The 17,732-nt window shown below is 41.6% G+C and overlaps 2 non-coding genes across 2 annotated transcripts; both read left to right on the top strand.

Annotated features, from left to right (window-relative positions):
* Window positions 1-12,464: 12,464 nt before the first annotated feature.
* Window positions 12,465-12,570, top strand: LOC120254277. The gene has a single exon (XR_005534572.1). It is a non-coding gene; the product is annotated as a small nucleolar RNA R71 (small nucleolar RNA).
* A 4,755-nt stretch (window positions 12,571-17,325) lies between these two features.
* On the top strand, window positions 17,326-17,431 carry LOC120254276. Its single transcript, XR_005534571.1, has one exon. It is a non-coding gene; the product is annotated as a small nucleolar RNA R71 (small nucleolar RNA).
* Window positions 17,432-17,732: the final 301 nt, after the last annotated feature.

Below are 17,732 nucleotides of genomic sequence, written 5' to 3'. Positions count from 1 at the left end.
GCTCACAGCCGGCCAAGAAACCAGAGAAACAGAGAATCCACACGGGCGTGTGGAAATTCTGCACGGGCGCGTGGAGCATCCACGCCCATGTAGTCGCAAAATTCCAGCCCTATTTAAAGCCGATTTAGCCCCGATTTTGGTATTCTTTTCTCCATCTTTTCCCCAACTTGAGAGAGGGCTTCGGCTAGGGTTTTGAGGGGTATTGGCCAAGGTTTTGGAGAGGTTCTACGGCTCCGACATCGTCATTCCTTAGGAGGAAGGTTGGTAGGGGAGCTTCCATCGAGGCGTATCCTATACCGGACGAGGGAATCCTTGGACGACGAGTAGAGGACTTTCCACAAGACCATCGACATGACTATCGAGGGGGTTTCTTTATGGATTCATTGCTTTTACATTCTATTTCTTTGATTGTACTTAGCTCCATGGAGAGGTAAACCCCTAGTGAGTACTCGGGTATAGTGAACCCTAGGATATATTTGTTTCTTTGAACCTCTTTATTATGCTTTCAATAAATTGATGTTTATTGTGAGTTCCAACCTTGAATGCTTGATTGTATGAACATTTCCCCTAGAGTGACACTTGGGTTAAGAGTTCTTGTTGGTAACCTTGTGAGTGAGTGACACACCACGAGCGTTAGACAAAGCTAGGTTGGAGATGGTTGAGAGGGTGAGTCGAGAGGTACAGGAGCGTCCCCTTTCCCCTCCAGCGTGATAGATTCTACCTCCGTTCCTCGAGTTCTTTGCGGCCATAATAGAGTGAATGGTCTAAGGGATGAACTTCCGCTGGGGCTAAGTTGCGCGTGCAACAGAGTGAAGCGTTGAGGTGATCTGAGTATCTAGGGCTCAATTGTGGTTAGGGACCTTCCACCTCGACCAAAGGGTTAGGTCTATAATTAGGAAGAGATTTATCACTTCGAATCCCTAGAGCTCATTGCAACTCTATGCGAGTGCGAGGTGTTGAGATTGTTCGATTTCTCCTCCGGGACATGTATAGAGTTTGGCATAGTTAACCTTAGATTTGGGACTATGTAATTAAGGATTTCCACAACTCACCATTGCATTGATTAGGAAGCATAATAGAGGGTTCTTGCACTTGAAACAATTATCCTAACTGGAGCATTATCCGGGTACCCCATCTTTATCGATTGCCTTACCCCCTTCTTTACTTTTGCTCTCTTACTTGTTGCCTTTACTGTTGAGAATTGAATCATTGTCACAGTCATTACCATTGATCTTTTACATAGCTAAGAATTGAATTAAGTATTTTTATTCCCTACTCCATGTGGATTCGATACCCGCTCACCCGGGATTATTACTTCGACAAACCCGTGCACTTGCGGGATATACGCAAGGGGACCTTGTCAGTTGCCCCTTTTGTTCAGCCATGTTTTCTGATTCTTCAATCTCTATTTCAGCTGGAAAATTCTATTCTTTCACAGGTTCCTTGCACCTTCTACGAAATCTTCACTCAATTTCAAGATCCTCTTCAACCAATGTCGAAGGGTTCCCTCGAGTCATAACCTGTAGCTGAAATCAATGAAAAGAAACAATGAGAATGGCGAAAGATAGATATATGAAGTAGAAAAGTAAATGAAAATTTGAACGACTAAAGTAACCAAGTTCTAGTGTTCCTAATATCCAGTTCCCAATCAATGACACCAAAAACTTGACACGACCGAATTGCGTGTAAACCACAAGTGCACGGGTGTCGAAGTAATAATTACCTCGGTGAGTGGGTAGTCGAATCCACAGGGAACAAAAGTATTATTATTAACCACTTCTCAGTTGTCTAGTCAAAATTGATGAAAGTGATGAAGTGAACTAATTGCAAGAAAAGTTAACAAGTAAGCAAATGGGTAAGAAATAGAGTAAAGGAGTTCTCAATCACTGAAGATGAGGTACTCCGACAATGCTCCCCCTAGGATCTTTACTGAAGCTCAAGATTCGCTAAATTCCCCTAAACTGAGTCTAATGAGTCGAGGTAATCCAAGAACAACATGTCCTTTTCTCCAAGTGACCGATACTAGTCCCCTTCAAGGTCCCGGTGTACAAATCGCTCAATCTCAATACCTCACACCCCATATAACCGAACTAAGCTCTAGGGATACCTATGAGTACAACCAATTGCTAAATATAGATCCAACCCAATGTTCTAGTGAAGGATCCCTAACCCCCTACAATGTCCTGACAGAGAAATCTATCAATCCACACCTCACACCAAATATGGTTGCACAGAGAATAGGGAATACAGAGACAGAAAACACTCAATCGGAGGGGAAAAGGGATACTTCACTATCTCATGACTCACCCTCTCAACCCTTTTTAACCTTGACATTCTAACACTAATGGAGACCTCTTGCATCAAAGTAAAAGATTAAGCAATGTAAATCAATCACAAGAATCAACAACACATGCAAGCAATGAAATCACAAGGTTAAAACTCAAATCAACTTGAATTAACTAGGAACATAGAGCAAATCAATACATAATCATAGATCCTAGGGTTCACATGCCCAAATACCTACTAGGGTTTAGCTCTCCATGGGCCTAATTACAAAACAATAATGAATACAATGAACAGCAATGAAATCCATAGATAAAAACCCCCTCAAATTCTTGTTGAATAGCCTTAATAGGTAGTTTAACGTCTTAAAGGGCTCCTCTCCGAAGCTAGATTGCCAATGCCTCCCCAAGTGCTATGACAGTGATGGAACCAATAAAGTTGGTGAAAAACTCCCTCCAAATTGGCAAAGACCTCCTCCTGAAACCCTAGCCGACTTGCCCTCCAAGTACTCGCTCAAAGCTCCGCAAAAAAGTCCGTGAAAATAGGGCAAACGGCCTATTTATAGCTCAGAATCGAGACTATCACATGCCCTCACGAGCCCATGTGGATTTTCCACACGCTCCCGTGGGCTGCAGGAATTTCCACGCGAGCGTGTGAATAGTAATTTTACTACAATACTGCTACATTAAAATTGCTACGGTGTTTTACTGTAGTGCTTTGCTATAGTGTTTTTCTCAAACACAGTCTAAACATCTTCCTCTTGAGGACACATTGTTAGGCACATGATCATGTGGTAGGCTAAAACATTTTTCTTCATCGACTTGTCTTTGAGAGGCCTTGCAGTCTTCACAAAGAGAAGGAACATAAGGATGTGACTGCCTTTGTGCCCTTCCAAATAGTGAATTGACTTGACTTTACTTGGAAGTTAGCACACATCCCCACATTCGTGAACTCCTCTTGTGTCTTACTTACTGAATTGCACAAGAACTCCCAAGATCCGTGCCCTTCTAGTCTATCTTTGCTCCCTTTTACTTCTTCAAGGCCTCTGCAACCTAGTTGCACAAAAGAACACCCAATACATGATATGAGACATAAACCATATATAAAATGATGCTCAAGGCATGTAAAACACATATAAAAACATGTTTACTAAAGCACCTATCATGGCCTCTAAGATGGCATTCACACTTTCGAGATGTAGTTCTTTCTATCGGGGTAGTAGCTTTCACTAATCCCATGAGATAGCTCTTTCTCTCATTAGGGCATAACTAGTATCTGACTTATGAGAGTAGCTTTATACTTGATAAGTGCTTGTGCGATATGAATGCGAAACATCCTTTCCTTATGTTAAGCATTACCTTTCTCGAGGTTTTTACACTAATATGTGTGTTTTTATGTTACTTTTATGCAAGTAGGGTTGTGAGGCCGATTATGAAAGAAAGAAGCCAATGTGGATCATAATGCACCAATTTTTGAGGAAATCTTGCTAAGGTTCAAACGCGAAGACATAGGTCGGGTGTGAGATGCTAGAGTGTGTGCCAACCTCCTCGTATTTAAGTTAGCACAACCATTTGGAGGGGCACAAGGGCAGTCATACTCAAGCATTCTGACTAATGCATATAGAACAAGATCTCCACCAACTTTTCCATCATTGAAGAAGCAAAGCGATCCACGACGAGAACGTGTGTCCGTTTGCGTTACCTCGATGAAAGTATGGATTCGGGAAGTATTTCAGGCCGGATACTGTAGCAGATCACTGCAGTAACACTGTGACAGAGTATTGTAGCAGCACTATTCATAGCCGGCCGAGAAAACTACAGATCAGAGAATCCACACGGGCGTGTTGAAATTCCACACAGGCGTGTGTAAATTCCACACGCCCGTGTGAAAAATCTACAGGGGCGTGTGGATCCCCGATTCCAGCCATATTTAAAGCCGATTCAACCCTGATTTCAGTATTCTTTTCTCCATCTTTTCCCCAACTTCAGAGAGGGTTTCGGCTAGGGTTTTGAGAGGTATTGGCTAGGGGTTTGGAGAGGTTCTACAGCTCCAACATCGTCATCTCTTTGGAAGAAGGTTGGTAGGGGAGCTTCCGTCGAGGCGTATCCTATACCAGACAAGGGGATCTTTGGACGACGAGTAGAGGACTTTCCACAAGACCATCGACATGACTCTCGAGGGGGTTACATTCTATTTCTTTAATTGTACTTAGCTCCATGGAGAGCTAAACCCCTAGTGGGTACTTGGGTAATTGTGAACCCTAGGATGTATTCATTTCTTTGAATCTCTTTATTAAGCTTTCAATTAATTGATGTTTATTGTGAGTTCCAACCTTGAATAATTGATTGTGTGAATACTCCCCTAAAGTGACACTAGGGTTGAGAGTTCTTGTTAGTAACCTTATGAGTGAGTGACACACCACGAGTGTTAGACAAAACTAGGTTGGACAGGGTTGAGAGGGTGAGTCGAGAGGTACAGGAGCGTCCCTTTTCCCCTCCGATGTGTTAGATTCTACCTCCGTTCCTTGAGTTCTTTCCGGGCACAATAGAGTGAATGGTCTAAGGGATGACCTTCCGCTGGGGCTTAGTTGCGGGTGCAACGGAGTGAAGCGCAGAAGTAATCTTAGTATCTAGGGCTTAATTGTGGTTAGGGCCCTTCCACCTGGACCAAAGGGTTATGTCTACAATTAGGAAGAGATTTATCACTTGGAATCCCTAGAACTTATTGCAATTCTATGCGAGTACGAGGTTGAGAGGTTATTCAATCTCTCCTCGGGGACATGTATAGAGTTAGGCATAATTGACCTTAGATTTGCGACTATGTAATTAAGGATTTCCATAAATCACTTTCATTGATTAGGAAGCATAATAGAGGGTTCTTGCACTTGAAATTATTGTCCTAGGTGGAGCAATATCTGGGTACCCCATCTTTATCGATTTCCTTACCTCCTTCTTTACTTGTGCTCTCTTACTTGTTGTTTTTACTTTTGAGAATTGAATCATTGTCACACATATCACCATTCATATTTCACATAGCTAAAGAGCGAATTAAGTGTTTTTATTCCCTACACCCTGTGGATATGATACCCACTCATCCGGGATTATTACTTCGACAAACCCGTGCACTTGCGGGATATACGCAAAGGGACCTTATCATTCACACTTTCGAGATGTAGTTCTTTCTATCGGGGTAGTAGCTTTCACTCATCCCATGAGATAGCTCTTTCTCTCATTAGGGCATAACTAGTATCTGACTTATGAGAGTAGCTTATACTTCATAGGTGGTAGCTCTTTCCACCTCCAATGCACAAACAAAACAAGCATAACGTTTTCTTTTTTGAAGAAATTGCAACAAGAAACAAGTAAACTAGTCCCTTAATTGTTGAACTTGAGTTTCCACAAGGTTTAATGAGCGAGTTGTGCAACAAATGTCAATCTGAAAAAAAATTCCTAAAAATTCAAGTAAAAACTAGAGCATGTGAACATTCAATGTTAAAAATTCTCCTAAACTTAAGAATACAACCATTGCAACTAAGGTGAACCGCCATTGGCTACATGAGTGTGAACAATAAAAGCATAATTATAGAACATGTGCAATGTGAACTCCCCCGCCCCCACACACACACTTAAGATGTGCATTGTCCTCATTGTACGCATGTAATCACAATAAAATATAAAGCAATCAAAAACATATGTGGAGGTGGGCATTTGAAACAATACTCCCCTGAACTCCTAATAGTATGTTTAATGGAGCTATGTTCATTGAGAGTTGAGTTCCAATGGGTTGTGGAGCACACACGGTCATGTGAATGTCACATTGACATTATCCATGACTATTCCTCAAATTCTAGACTCACAAGACCATCTACATGTACACACAAGAGGGTTCAGTGAAGCTCAATCAAAAACAAAATAAACCCGAGTATATAAAGATATAAAAATGAAATACAACTCAAGAGAACTGAAAATAAAAGATAAACTCAGAAGAAGAATCCTTTCTGAGTAGTACAAGTACAAAATATAATTCAAAAATAAAATACAGAAAACATAAAGACAAGAAAAAATAAAGACGCATCAAGCGTCAATGTCGGGTGCTGCTGCCTCTGCTACCGTTGCTGCTAGTGGTGAAGCGGGTGGTGCTGCAAGAACTGGTGATGCTACTGGTGGTGTTGTTGATGTCGGTGGAGTCCTAGGTCTCATCACATAAGGTGAGGTCACGTCTCGCTCGAACGGTGGTACTGTAGGATATCGAGACGCGCCATAACCTCTATGTGGTTCGCGGGCTGTGTGGCGTGAATCTCTGCCATATCTGCCTGTAACACTCCCACAGCACTCTCGAACCTCTCAAATCGATCATAGGCTCGAGTGGGAGAAAATATATGCACTAGAGTTGCTCATGTGCTGTAGAAGGCGCCTCAGTCTCCATCGGATCCTGTTGCGGCTCCAGGGCAGGCTGGGATCCTTCTGTTGCCTCTCCCCCAACCTTAACTTGCTCTGGTGGGGACATGTTTATCACATACACCCTGTCTCTATATCTGCCGATCATGCCCATTAATCGCATGGTCTCCAAGCTGAGAAGTGATGGTATAATCGTCTTCTCAGCCTTGTGAATGGCATCTAGAAGGCCCATCCCCATGATGAGCCTAGTAATGTAGGGGCCAAAGAAGAGCACCCTTATAGTGGCATACTGTCCCTGATGACACAATTACTCTGCCATGATGTGTCCCAGGTGGAGTGGCACGCTCCGTACCATCGAGTAGAAATACAGAAACTCCTCGCGACTAAGTACACTAGTCATATCATCACGGCTATTCACCGACCTGCTCAAAATGGCGTGAAGATAACGATATGCAGGTCGAGAAAAACATGTAGCTGGCTTGTACTGTCCCTGGCCATATAGTGCTCTATATGTGCGCTAACTACTCATACTCCTGATTGTCAATGTAGGTCTTCATTGTATAAACCTAGTCAAACTAAAAAGTGCATAACACTCATGTTGTGGTACTGGCCGAACGCTCTAAACTTAATAGTGTCTATGCTGTCGAAACTGGAGTAAGATCTATCCAACTCAAAAGATACAACTACCTCTAGCGTCAGTATACAGATGGCTGACCCTCTGATAGAAAGTAGACGTCACCAACTTCCTACAGCAAGTAACTCCTCCACCTCATCTGCCCTGTCGTCCTCTAACGCAAACTCTCTCAAAGCGCTCACATCTGGGAAACAAGACCATCCAAACTTCAACTTGGACAAGCGCTCAAAACAAGACTAGTGCTCAAGAATAGTAAACTCCATATGTTCTCGCTCAGGGGAGTGTTGTCTGGGATGTTTGCCAGTTGATTTCTTTGTTCTGGAAGCCATATCTGCAAGAATTGAAAAGAAAATTGATCAAATAAACTCACAAAACAATACTACCTAAATCAACACGGTCGTGTGAAAATTCCACACGCCCGTGTGGGTCTGCGGGGAATGAAAATCGCACGGCCACTATGCAACAATCCAAAAAATATATCTAAAATTCATTCTAAATTTACTCAAAAATATGCACCAATCATTTAAACAAGAAAATGAAACAATGTTCACCAGTTTAATAAAAATAAATCAAGATTGGCGAAAGAAAAAGAGAATGAGAGCTTACTGACGAAATAGAGATAAAAAGCTTCGAATATAGCCGGAAAACAACCGTAGAACTCTATAAATAGACGATGAGGGGTTGGGAAACTCAGGAGAGGCATTGTTTGAGTGTTTGGGAGTTAAAGAATGAAGGGGCGCAAGTGGGTTATAAAGAAAAATCGCGCCTATTAGCTGTCTACACATCCACACGGGCATGTGGAAATTACCTACGCTGTGTGACTCCACATGAGAGCTTACAAGGGTAGACACATGCCCCTATATGCTCTCATGATAGCCTCTGAATGCATCCACATAGGCGTGTGGAAATTCGTAACGCTCGTGTGCCTGACCCACAGGGGCACCCACATGCCCATGTGGCTTCTCTGTCCACCCGAAAGATTTGGCTAACTGTTCCACATGCCCCTATGGAAATTTCACACGGGCATGTGGATCTTCACAGGGGCACTCACAGGGGAACTTCACGCCCTTGTGTGCTCTCGGAATGGAGGAGAAGTCTCTACAGAGTTTCACACGGGCCTGTGAAAATTATCTACACCCATGTGTAGTTTACAGAGTCATCCATAGGGGAAGACACGCCCTTGTGTCTTCTCGGGATAGAGTCTGAGAATTCTGCATAGAAAACACATACCCATGTGGAAATTATCCACAGGCGTATGACCGTCATAAGGTCATCCACAAGGGTAAACACGCGCCCCTGTGTCCTCTCGGGATGAGCTCTGAACAGAAACACACGCTCGTGTGTCCTCTCTGGATGACTTAGAAACAATTACAGACTCTACATAAAATTTTTGCACACTCATACACACACAGAGCCTGCCTATACTATGTAAAAGTGACAAGAGAATCAAGGAAAACACGCTCAAATGACCAAGAAACTTTGCAAATCACAATTAAGAACACAAAAAAATTAATAATCCATGAGAAAAACATAGCAATAGCATGTAAAGATCAAAACACCAACACTCAAATTCTTATTCATGCAAGTACTAAACTAAAACCTAGAAAAATAGTAAAAACTTGGGTTGCCTACCAAGAAACGTTTGTTTTACGTCACTAAGCTTGACATACCTCTTCTTACCTCACGGGGGCTCATGGATGAAAGTTGCCCTCTTACCTACAACTTGAAAGCATGATGCACACAATTGTTTCAAGGTAGAGGGAGAGTTGTCGAGCTTGTTACCACACAAAGGTCCGTCACTCTTACTTCGTGCATGCACATCCCCACTAGCATTGGAGTGATTCTTGTGATGTCTCCTTGCTCTTTTCATCTTTGGACCATCCTCTTCATGATCCCCGGTAGGTTGAACCTTGTCCTCTAGACCAAGTGACAAGACTTCTTCATTCTTCACTTCTTGATCTAGCAAGCCCTCAAACGGGTCCGAACACATGATTTCCTGCACATATTCATCAATAAACTCATCATTAGTGTCAAGAAAATATAAAGGATCATCAAAGTCAAGAGAATATCTCATGGTTTCGGCGAGGCCGTATGTCAACTTGTCATCACCAACTCATAAGGTCAACTCCCCTCCATCCATGTAAATAAGAGACTTGGAAGTCCGTAAGAACAACCTCCCAGGTATCAATAGAACATCAATATCCTAATCAACATCCAACACTACAAAGTCCATAGGAGATATGTACTTGTTAGTTATCACGATTATGTCTTCAATGATTCCCCTCGGATGTCTAAATATTTAGTCGACCAGTTAGAGTGTCATCTGAGTGGGCCTAGGCTCTCCCAAGCCTAGCTTCTTGAAGAATATATAAGGCATGATGTTGATGCTAGCCCCTTAAATCTATCAATGCCTTTTCTTCACCCAAATTACCAATGTTTCTTAGAATGATAAAGCTTCCAGGATACTTCTTCTTGTTCGACATATTCTTTTACAACACCACCAAATGTGAAGCATATAAGATCACAAATGCACTCCCCTCCAAATTTCTCTTATTGGTCAAAAGGTCCTTGAGAAACTTTGCATAACGAGGCATTTTAGACAACGCCTCCACAAATGGGATGTTGATGTGCAACTGCTTGAATAGAACCAAGAACTTCTTGTATTACTCATCATTTTGGTCGTTCTTTAATCCTGAAGGATAATGAATTCTTGGCTTGTAGGTTGCGGGGTGTCACCCCCTTCTCTTTTGTTATTTCCTCAACCTCCACGACCTCGGGCGACTCAACATTGGTCTTCTCACTAGGAAGCCTATCCTAAACTTTACGACCAATTCTCTTGGTTTAGTTTTTGTGTTACACGACAAGCTCCTTTGAGGTCTCTCTGATAATGAATTGTTAATTTGCCTCACTTGATTCTTTAAGTTGTGCAATGACGTGGTGTGGTTATGAAGTGTAGCTTCGACCGACTGATACCTTGTATCAGATGATTGGTTGAATTTCGTCAAAGCTTTCTCTAAATCGGTTATCTGGGTCTACAAACTTGAAACTCAATTCTCCATGTTCGGGGCTTGTTTTTGTTGTTGGAAACCCAGTGGTGCAATGGCCTTTTGTTGCCTTTTGGTACTCCATAAAAGATTTGAGTTTCTCCTCCACCCTGGAATATAGGTGTTGCTATATGGATTCCCTTGAGCTCTCATTGTATTCCCTACAACGTCAGCTTGTTCTACTGAGGGTGTACCGCCAATAGCAATCTACCAATCGGATGGAGCACGTCCTATTCCACATCCATTGTAACTCATCGTGGCCGCTACTCTCTGAGAAATAAGAGTGTCTAACTTCTTGCTCAATGATTCACCTTGGGCTGAAAACAATGTAACCGCATCAATCTCATGGAGGCCGGCCGCTTTCTTTTTTTCTCTTGCATTCTATTGGTAGCTATTCAAATCTATCTCTTTCAATTGCCAGCATCAAGAAGTTATTTGGTGCTTGAGTTCAACCCATTATAAAATGTGTGAATGACCATCCATTCGGTGAACCCGCATTGTGGACACTTCCGCAAGAGGTCCGTGAATCATTCCCAAGTCTCAAACAAGGATTTGAGCTCTATCTGAACAAATGATGATATCTCATTATGAAGCTTTGCCAATTATCCCGAAGGAAAGTACCTTGCAAGAAAAGATTTGACCATTTCATTCCATGTTGTGATGGAAACTCTTGGTAATGAATGGAGCCACTATTTAGCTATTTCCTTCAATGGAATGGGAAAGCTCTCAAGTGAATTGCATCATTAGAATCCCCATTTATCTTTCACATGTTGCACACTTCAAGGAATTTCTTAATATGATTGTTTGGGTCTTCATTGACTAACCCATTAAATTGTGCGGATTGTTAAACCTTTTGAATGAAAGCCAGCTTCAACTCAAAATTCCGGTCTACTACTGGTGGCCTAACAATACTTGATTGTGTCCCATGAATAGTCAGTCTAACAAATCCGAAAGTGTTCTTCGTTGTCCTTCTTGTTCGGCCATATTTACAGACTCTTCACCTTTATTTCAGATGGATGATTCTATTCTTGCATAGGGCCTTTACCTTTTCTATGAAGTGTTCAATCAAGTTCAGGATCGCCTTCAACCAATATGGAAGGGTTTACTCGAGTTATATCCTGGAGTTACAACCAAAGAAAAAAAAAACATATCAAAATGATGGAAGAATAAGAAAGTGTGAAATAGAACAAGTGATGAATAGCAAGTGGGGTACCCTGACATTGCTTACCCTAGGACTATTGTTTCAAGTGTAGGACGAATCATTATATCTCCTAACTGATGTCATCCCCTTCTCTTTTGTTATTTCCTTAACCTCCATGACCTAGGGCGACCCAACATTGGTCTTCTCACTAGGAAGCCTATCCTAAACTTCACGACCACTTCTCAATGTGATCACCTTCATATGTTCTCCTGGGTTAGTTTTTGAGTTACTCGGCAAGCTCCTTTGAGGTCTCTCTGATAATGAATTCGTAATTTCCTTCACTTGATTCTCTATGTTGTGCAATGACGTGGTGTGGTTATGAAGTGTAGCTTCGACCGGCTGAAACATTGTATCAGATGACTGGTTGAATTTGGTCAAAGCTTTCTCTAAATCGGTTATCTGGGTCTCCAAACTTGAAACTCAATTCTCCATGTTCGGGGCTTGTTTTTGTTGTTGGAAACCCAGTGGTGCAATGGCCTTTTGTTGCCTTTTGGTACTCCATAAAAGATTTGAGTTTCTCCTCCACCCTGGAATATAGGTGTTGCTATATGGATTCCCTTGAGCTCTCATTGTATTCCCTACAACGTCAACTTGTTCTACTGAGGGTGTACCGCCAATAGCAATCTACCAATCGGATGGAGCACGTCCTATTCCACATCCATTGTAACTCATCGTGGCCGCTACTCTCTGAGAAGTAAGAGTGTCTAACTTCTTGCTCAATGATTCACCTTGGGCTGAAAACAATGTAACCACATCAATCTCATGGAGGCCGGCCGCTTTCTTTTTTTCTCTTGCATTCTATTGGTAGCTATTCAAACCTATCTCTTTCAATTGCCAGCATCAAGAAGTTATTGGTGCTTGAGTTCAACCCATTATAAAATGTGTGAATGACCATCCATTCGGTGAACCCGCGTTGTGGACACTTCCGTAAGAGGTCCTTGAATCATTCCCATGTCTCAAACAAGGATTTGAGCTCTATCTGAACAAATGATGATATCTCATTATGAAGCTTTGCCAATTTTCCCAGAGGAAAGTACCTTGCAAGAAAAGATTTGACCATTTCATTCCATGTTGTGATGGAAACTCTTGGTAATGAATGGAGCCACTATTTAGCTCTTTCCTTCAATGACAATGGGAAAGCTCTCTAGTGAATTCCGTCATAAGAATCCCCATTTATCTTTCACATGTTGCACACTTCAAGGAAGTTCTTAATATGATTGTTTGGGTCTTCATTGACTAACCCATTAAATTGTGCGGATTGTTGAACCATTTGAATGAAAGCCAGCTTCAACTCAAAATTCCGGTCTACTACTGGTGGCCTAACAATGCTTGATTGTGTCCCAGGAATAGTCAGTCTAACAAATCCGAAAGTGTTCTTCGTTGTCCTTCTTGTTCGGCCATATTTACAGACTCTTCAACCTTTATTTCAGCTGGATGATTCTATTCTTGCACAGGTTCTTTACGTATTCTATGAAGTGTTTAATCAAGTTCAGGATCGCCTTCAACCAATATGGAAGAGTTTACTCGAGTTATAACATGGAGCTACAACCAAAGAAAAAAAAACCAAATCAAAATGATGGAAGACTAAGAAAGTGTGAAATAGAACAAGTGATGAATTGCAAGTGGGGTACCCTGACATTGCTTACCCTAGGACTATTGTTTTAAGTGTAGGACCAATCATTATATCTCCTAACTGATGTCATCCCCTTCTCTTTTGTTATTTCCTTAACCTCCATGACCTAGGGCGACCCAACATTGGTCTTCTCACTAGGAAGCCTATCCTAAACTTCACGACCACTTCTCAATGTGATCACCTTCATATGTTCTCCTGGGTTAGTTTTTGAGTTACTCGGCAAGCTCCTTTGAGGTCTCTCTGATAATGAATTCGTAATTTCCTTCACTTGATTCTCTATGTTGTGCAATGACGTGGTGTGGTTATGAAGTGTAGCTTCGACCGGCTGAAACATTGTATCAGATGACTGGTTGAATTTGGTCAAAGCTTTCTCTAAATCGGTTATCTGGGTCTCCAAACTTGAAACTCAATTCTTCATGTTCAGGGCTTGTTGTTGTTGTTGGAAACCCGGTGGTGCCATGGCCTTTTGTTGCCTTTTGGTACTCCATAAAAGATTTGAGTTTCTCCTCCACCCTGGAATGTAGGTGTTGCTATATGGATTCCATTGAGCTCTCATTGTATTCCCTACAACGTCAACTTGTTCTACTGAGGGTGTACCGCCAACAGCAATCTACCAATCGGATGGAGCACGTCCTATTCCACATCCATTGTAACTCATCGTGGCCGCTACTCTCTGAGAAGTAAAAGTGTCTAACTTCTTGCTCAATGATTCACCTTGGGCTGAAAACAACGTAACCACATCAATCTCATGGAGGCCGGCCACTTTCTTTTTTATTTTTGCATTCTATTGGTAGCTATTCAAACCTATCTCTTTCAATTGCCAGCATCAAGATGTTTTTTGGTGCTTGAGTTCAACCCATTATAAAATGTGTGAATGACCATCCATTCTGTGAACCTGCATTGTGGACACTTCCGCAAGAGGTCCTTGAATCGTTCCCAAGTCTCAAACAAGGATTTGAGCTCTATCTGAACAAATGATGATATCTCATTATGAAGCTTTGCCCATTTTCCTGGAGGAACGTACCTTGCAAGAAAAGATTTGACCATTTCATTCCATGTTGTGATGGAAACTCTTGGTAATGAATGCAGCCACTATTTCGCTCTTTCCTTCAATGAGAATGGGAAAGCTCTCAAGTGAATTGCATCATCAGAATCCCCATTTATCTTTCACATGTTGCACACTTCAAGGAAGTTCTTAATATGATTGTTTGGGTCTTCATTGACTAACCCATTAAATTGTGCGGATTGTTGAACCATTTGAATGAAAGCCAGCTTCAACTCAAAATTCCGGTCTACTACTGGTGGCCTAACAATGCTTGATTGTGTCCCAGGAATAGTCAGTCTAACAAATCCGAAAGTGTTCTTCGTTGTCCTTCTTGTTCGGCCATATTTACAGACTCTTCAACCTTTATTTCAGCTGGATGATTCTATTCTTGCACAGGTTCTTTACGTATTCTATGAAGTGTTTAATCAAGTTCAGGATCGCCTTCAACCAATATGGAAGAGTTTACTCGAGTTATAACATGGAGCTACAACCAAAGAAAAAAAAACCAAATCAAAATGATGGAAGAATAAGAAAGTGTGAAATAGAACAAGTGATGAATAGCAAGTGGGGTACCCTGACATTGCTTACCCTAGGACTATTGTTTCAAGTGTAGGACGAATCATTATATCTCCTAACTGATGTCATCCCCTTCTCTTTTGTTATTTCCTTAACCTCCACGACCTCGGGCAACTCAACATTGGTCTTCTCACTAGGAAGCCTATCCTAAACTTCACGACCACTTCTCAATGTGATCACCTTCACATGTTCTCTTGGGTTAGTTTTTGTGTTACTCGGCAAGCTCCTTTGAGGTCTCTCTGATAACGAATTCGTAATTTCCCTCACTTCATTATCTAAGTTGTGGAATGACGTGGTGTGGTTATGAAATATAGCTTCGACGGACTGAAACATTGTATCAGATGATTGGTTGAATTTGGTCAAAGCTTTCTCTAAATTGGTTATCTGGGTCTCCAAACTTGAAACTCAATTCTTCATGTTCGGGGCTTGTTGTTGTTGTTGGAAACCCGGTGGTGCCATGGCCTTTTGTTGCCTTTTGGTACTCCATAAAAGATTTGAGTTTCTCCTCCAACCTGGAATGTAGGTGTTGCTATATGGATTCCATTGAGCTCTCATTATATTCCCTACAATGTCAACTTGTTCTACTGAGGGTGTAGCGCCAAGAGCAATCTACCAATCGGATGGAGCACATCCTATTCCACATCCATTGTAACTCATCGTGGCCGCTACTCTCTGAGAAGTAAGAGTGTCTAACTTCTTGCTCAATGATTCACCTTGGGCTGAAAACAATGTAACCGCATCAATCTCATGGAGGCCGGCCACTTTCTTTTTTTCCTTTGCATTCTATTGGTAGCTATTCAAACATATCTCATTCAATTGCCAGCATCAAGAAGTTATTTGGTGCTTGAGTTCAACCCATTATAAAATGTGTGAATGACCATCCATTCTGTGAACCTGCATTGTGGACACTTCCGCAAGAGGTCCTTGAATCGTTCTCAAGTCTCAAACAAGGATTTGAGCTCTATCTGAACAAATGATGATATCTCATTATGAAGCTTTGCCCATTTTCCTGGAGGAACGTACCTTGCAAGAAAAGATTTGACCATTTCATTCCATGTTGTGATGGAAACTCTTGGTAATGAATGCAGCCACTATTTCGCTCTTTCCTTCAATGAGAATGGGAAAGCTCTCAAGTGAATTGCATCATCAGAATCCCCATTTATCTTTCACATGTTGCACACTTCAAGGAAGTTCTTAATATGATTGTTTGGGTCTTCATTGACTAACCAATTAAATTGTGCGGATTGTTGAACCATTTGAATGAAAGCTACCTTCAACTCAAAATTCCGGTCTACTACTGGTGGCCTAACAATGCTTGATTGTGTCTCATGAATAGTCAAGTGTAACAAATCCGAAAGTGTTCTTCGTTGTCCTTCTTGTTCGGCCATATTTACAGACTCTTCAACCTTTATTTCAGCTGGATGATTCTATTCTTGCACAGGTTCTTTACGTATTCTATGAAGTGTTTAATCAAGTTCAGGATCGCCTTCAACCAATATGGAAGAGTTTACTCGAGTTATAACATGGAGCTACAACCAAAGAAAAAAAAACCAAATCAAAATGATGGAAGACTAAGAAAGTGTGAAATAGAACAAGTGATGAATAGCAAGTGGGGTACCCTGACATTGCTTATCCTAGGACTATTGTTTCAAGTGTAGGACCAATCATTATTTCTCCTAACTCATGTCATCCCCTTCTCTTTTGTTATTTCCTTAACCTCCATGACCTCGGGCGACTCAACATTGGTCTTCTCACTAGGAAGCCTATCCTAAACTTCACGACCACTTCTCAATGTGATCACCTTCACATGTTCTCTTGGGTTAGTTTTTGTGTTACTCGGCAAGCTCCTTTGAGGTCTCTCTGATAATGAATTCGTAATTTGCCTCACTTGATTATCTATGTTGTGCAATGACATGCTGTGGTTATGAAGTGTAGCTTCGACCGACTGAAACATTGAATCAGATGATAGGTTGAATTTGGTAAAAGCTTTCTCTAAATTAGTTATCTGGGTCTCCAAACTTGAAACTCAATTCTTCATGTTCGGGGCTTGTTGTTGTTGCTGGAAACCCGGTGGTGCCATGGCCTTTTGTTCCCTTTTGGTACTCCATAAAAGATTTGAGTTTCTCCTCCAACCTGGAATGTAGGTGTTGCTATATGGATTCCATTGAGCTCTCATTATATTCCCTACAATGTCAACTTGTTCTACTGAGGGTGTAGCGCCAAGAGCAATCTACCAATCGGATGGAGCACATCCTATTCCACATCCATTGTAACTCATCGTGGCCGCTACTCTCTGAGAAGTAAGAGTGTCTAACTTCTTGCTCAATGATTCACCTTGGGCTGAAAACAATGTAACCGCATCAATCTCATGGAGGCCGGCCACTTTCTTTTTTTCCTTTGCATTCTATTGGTAGCTATTCAAACATATCTCATTCAATTGCCAGCATCAAGAAGTTTTTTGGTGCTTGAGTTCAACCCATTATAAAATGTGTGAATGACCATCCATTCGGTGAACCCGCGTTGTGGACACTTCCGTAAGAGGTCCTTGAATCATTCCCATGTCTCAAACAAGGATTTGAGCTCTATCTGAACAAATGATGATATCTCATTATGAAGCTTTGCCAATTTTCCCAGAGGAAAGTACCTTGCAAGAAAAGATTTGACCATTTCATTCCATGTTGTGATGGAAACTCTTGGTAATGAATGCAGCCACTATTTCGCTCTTTCCTTCAATGAGAATGGGAAAGCTCTCAAGTGAATTGCATCATCAGAATCCCCATTTATCTTTCACATGTTGCACACTTCAAGGAAGTTCTTAATATGATTGTTTGGGTCTTCATTGACTAACCAATTAAATTGTGCGGATTGTTGAACCATTTGAATGAAAGCTACCTTCAACTCAAAATTCCGGTCTACTAC

The sequence above is a fragment of the Dioscorea cayenensis genome, unplaced genomic scaffold, assembly GCF_009730915.1.
Source record: "Dioscorea cayenensis subsp. rotundata cultivar TDr96_F1 unplaced genomic scaffold, TDr96_F1_v2_PseudoChromosome.rev07_lg8_w22 25.fasta BLBR01000403.1, whole genome shotgun sequence".
NCBI lineage: Eukaryota > Viridiplantae > Streptophyta > Magnoliopsida > Dioscoreales > Dioscoreaceae > Dioscorea > Dioscorea cayenensis.
This window is presented reverse-complemented; position numbering and strand designations above follow the sequence as displayed.